Source organism: Tupaia chinensis, unplaced genomic scaffold, assembly GCF_000334495.1.
Source record: "Tupaia chinensis unplaced genomic scaffold, TupChi_1.0 Scaffold147970_1, whole genome shotgun sequence".
NCBI lineage: Eukaryota > Metazoa > Chordata > Mammalia > Scandentia > Tupaiidae > Tupaia > Tupaia belangeri.
In genome coordinates, this window is record NW_006207820.1 from 296,950 (window position 1) to 301,951 (window position 5,002).

Genomic DNA, 5,002 nt, shown 5'->3' on the forward strand with positions numbered 1-5,002 from the left:
GGTTATCAATCCCCTATCTGGGGGAGAGTTAGCAAATCTCTCAGTCTGAGGGTTGCCTCTTCACTCTAATTGTTGTTCATTTTGCTGTGAAGAAAATTTTTAACCTGATGAAATTCCACTTGTCTAATTTTGGGCTTACTGCTTGTTCTTTGGGAGTCTTATTTAAGAAGTCTTTTCCTAGTCTGACGTCTCCAAGTTTCCCCATGTTGTCTGTCAGTAGTTTTATAGTTTTACATTTAGACCTTTGATTCACATTGCGTTGACTTTTGTTAATGGTGAGAGATAAGGGTCCAGTTTCATCCTTATCTTTGTAGGTGGATACCCAGTTTTTTTTGTTTTCCCTTTTTTCTTTTAGAGAGAGATTTTTGCTATAGGGCAGTTGTTCTTGCCAGAGAGACAGAGATAGAAAGCAAGAAATCACCTGCCAGGGAGTATGGCCACACTGCAATCCCTTATCCTTGAAAACTTTTCAATTTCTGCCACAGAGCATGGATTTTCAGTATATTTTGAGCTGGGATATACACTGCTTATCTTTAATAGTCTGGCTTATTTAATTTTGCATTGAGTCTTCTATATGTTTCCACTTTGTATTGAATGACAGAGTCTTGCTATTCTTTATAGCTGAGTAGTATTTCACAGTGTATATGTGCCACATTTTAAAAATTCCAGGCTTGGGCACTTAGATTGATTTAATGTCTTAGCAATTGTGAATAATGCTGCAGTAAAGATGAAGGTCTAGCTTTCTGACTGTTTCTGTATCTGTTGAGTAAATACCAGAGTGGGATTCCTGGTATTTACTCAATGATAATTCTATTAGATTTCTGAGTAACCTCCATATTGCTTTCCACAGTGTCTATACTAATTTGCATTCCCACCAACAATGCAAGAGAATTGTTTTTCATCACAGCCTCATTAGCCCTTGTTCTTTGTGTTTGGTTTTGATCATAGGCATTCTAACTGGGGTTAAATTATATCTAATTGAGGTTTTGATTTGCAGTTCCTTTCTGATAAGAGATCTTGACATTGTTTTATATACTTGTTGACCAGTTGCATGTTTTGTTTTGCGAGTTGTCTCTTCATCTCATTTGTCCATTTTTAATTGGATTAGATTTTTGTGAGTAAGTTGAGTTCTCTATATATTCTGGTTATTAATGCTTTATCTGAAGCATAGTTTGCAAATATTTTATCCCATTCTATGAGTTGTTTGTTTCCTTTGCTGTACAGAAGGTTCTTCACTTTACTTAACCTCACTTGCCTATTTTTAAATTGATGCCTGTACTTTAGGGGTCTTATTTAATAAATATTTGCCTTATTACAATTTCTTTGACTATTTTCCCTGTGTTTTCCACAAGTAGTTTACATAGTTTGAGCCTTTAATTAGATTGCTGATACATTTTGAGTTGACTTTTGTTAGTGATGAGAGATGGAGTTCTAGTTTTTTGTTTTTAAATTTTACTTATTTATTTATTGCAGGTGAGTATCTAGTTCTTCCTGCACCATTTGCTGAAAAGACTTTGCTATTTTCACTGGACTGTCTTGTGTTCTTTGTCAAAAGCAAGTTGTCTATATGTTTGGATTTTATGTCTTTTCCATTGGTCTATTTGTCTGTTTTGTTAATCCATGCTGTTAAGATTGTAACAGCTTTGTAATATATTTTGAGATTGATTAATGAAATGCTTTTAACTTTTTTTCTTTTTGCTTAGTGATAAGGAGTCTTTTAGGATTCCAAATTGTGGAGAGCCACATGCACCAAAATGGCTGATATGACTTTCACAGGATGACCTCTGGACTTCCCTGTTCCGGGAGTAAACAATCCGCTCCTAGTCTCCTAACATCCGAAAGCAGCTTCTCAATCAGGTCTGAGACAGCAATAGACCCCTAAGCTCCGCCTCCTGGTTAATGCCCCCTGACAAAACAATCAATTACTGGTCCAAAATATACCCTTCATTTACATATTGGGCAACCAATTACCACCCTGCTGTATATATAAGAATGTTCTCTGGCCCTTAATAAAGGAGCGACTGTATACCATTCAGAGCTGTGACACTGTGTCACTCCCCTGTTCTGATGCTGCGCTGGTCCCAGACCTCCGCTCTCTCACTCAGGTAGCCTGTTTGATTGTCCCATGGCCCCAGAACACCAAATGCATTTTATAATTGTTTCTATTAATTCTGTGAGGAAAGTCAGTGGTAATTTGATAGGAATCACATTGAATTTGTAAATTAATAAGGGTGGAATTGATACTTTAATTATAATAGTGTTTCCAATCTAAGTACAAGGAATATCTTTTCATTTCTTAAATACACTTTTCAATTTTTTTTTGGTTTAGTTTTTCATAGTTTCCCTTGTAGAGCTCTTTTAGCTCTTCAGTTAAATTTATTCCTAGGTAGTTTTTATTCTTTTGTGGTTATTTTATTTATTTATTTATTTATTTATTTTGGAGAGGTTTTTGCCATAGGGCGCTTGTGCTCGCAAGACAGACAGAGAGAGACAGAGAGACAGAAAGCGAGAAATCACCCCCCAGGGGGGATGGCCACTCCATGATCCCTTCTCCTCCATTCTCCTCTCGGGATCTTGGGCATGCACGCACACGCGCCCAGCGGGAGTTTTAAGCCACCGGGTTCAGGACACGAACCACGGTCGACTATGTGGGAGTCCAGCGACATAGCCATTACACTAACTGCTGGTCCCATCTTTTGTGGTTATTATAAATGGGATTGGTTTTTTCAGTTCTGCCTCAGTCTATTCATGTTTGGTGGACTACTCAAAGAATATAATTTTAGTTTTATTTTATTTAAAAAGTTGTTAATGTTTCTTAATTCTAAAAATTAATTTGTGTACTCTTTAAATTCCTATGTACAGTCATTTCACTTGAAAATAATCAATTTTTTATTGCTATGCTCATAATTTGTAAAACTGCCTTTCTGAACTGCCACTAACTGCACATATGATGGAAATTTTCCTATTACTTACAGTATAAAAGGAAAGTTTTCAGTGTTTCACTATTACATATAATATTTGTTTCAATTACTTATATATTTTTTTGCCAGATTAAAGGTTATCCTTCCATTTCTACTTATAAGGATTTTAATATTTTGTAATCAATGGATATCTATTATAAATAAGTTATAAGTTTTTACTGAGGCAGTCATAAAAATTTTCTCATTTAATAATGGATAATATACATTTGCTGTTTTAAAAAATAAACTATTTTAACCTAATCTTGTATAATATGAACTATGTCATGATTTAGAATATTTGTTTATACAATAGATGCTTCTTTTTCATGTTTTACTTAGAACTTGAATTTATATTTATGAGTAAAATTGGTCTATAGTTCCCTTTTCCTGTTTTTTTTTTAATAATTTATTTCTTTTACCTTCATCCACTGAACATCATCACAGTGTACAATATGTAATTTCCCATCCAGAATACAGTGTTTTCTTTTTTTTTTTTTTTTTTGGAGAGATTTTCACTGCGCGTGCGCTCGCCAGACAAACAGAGAGAGACATAGAGACAGAAAGCGAGAAATCACCCCCCAGGGGGGATGGTCACGCCGCAATCCCTTCTCCTCCATTCTCCTCTTGGGATCTTGGGCATGCACGCACACGCGCCCGGTGTGAGTTTTTAAGCCACTGGGTCCGGGACACAAACCGTGGTCGACTACGTGGGAGTCCAGGGACATAGCCATTACACTAACTGCTATTTCCCTTCACTGTTTTCTTTTTCGTAATCTAATTTAGCTAAAAGATTCATGTACTTGTCAGAAAGAGAGAGGGAAAGTGAGGAAGAAAGCACCACCAGGGAAATGGCCATGTCTCAATCCCTTCTCTCAAAATATTGGGCACATATACATACACACACCAGCATATTGTTCAAGCCACTGGATCCAGGACTCAAATTGTGCAGTCATGTGGAATCCAGCAGCCTTACCCATCCCATCACCAGTTGAACCCTTCTTTTCATGCTTTCTTTATATTAGTTTAGTATGTAAGTTATGAGAATAATTTCAGAAATAAATTTAAAAGAAGCAATTAAAAAAAATAGAAGCCAATGAAACAAGTAATTAACTGCATAAGAATTACTTGTATAAATAAAATAAGTTAAGGACAATCTTAACTTAGCTAGATCTAAGATATATTTTAGTATTTTATAATTTAAATGTGATATATGGTTATCACATTTTAAAATGTTTTGAAAAAAATATTTCTGAGAAGAATGATATTTCCATGTAATCTTCTACACCGAAAGGAGAATAAGCATTGACCTCTCTGAATTGTGCTACAAATGTGTGAATAATACTGAACAGTCAGAAACTGAACTTATGCACTGGAGATGCTGAGTCACTGCTAAAGTGATATATGAAACTATTAATGGACTTCAGTAAGACTATCTCTTTTTTCTTGTGCCAATAACCCAAAAGATGAAATGTAACTCACTGTGAAGGACAAAAATAAATGTGTCAGACATGATATGTTAGTCCTGAAAATGAGGAGAAAGTGCACTTTTTTTTTGAATATCATATTAATAAAAATGATTAATTCTTCTCTTCCTTCCCCACCATATCTAGAACAGTAATTCCAATGCATACAAATGCAGAGGTTTTGGGGAGTGTCAGTCATTTTTCTTCACTTAATAGATTCATTGTAACTGAGTTATTTAATTTTGGAGACACTAATGGTTCACCAAATTATATTTTGTTTATAAAATGGCATTTACATCATTGAAAGAAATGGTGACAAGCTAAATTCTGGTTGTTTATAAGTATTACACAACAAAATGACAAAGAAATGTCAACTCATTTTGTAACCTTGGATAAAACAGTCTTCTTTCTAGAAAATACACCTGATATTCATAGTTTGCAAACACAAAACAAATACATAAAGTTGTATAGAATTCACCAGAGGTCTCAAGCACTATTCCATGAAAGTGTGTGTGTGTGTGTATATATATATATATATATATATATATATATATATATATATATATATATAAAATTACA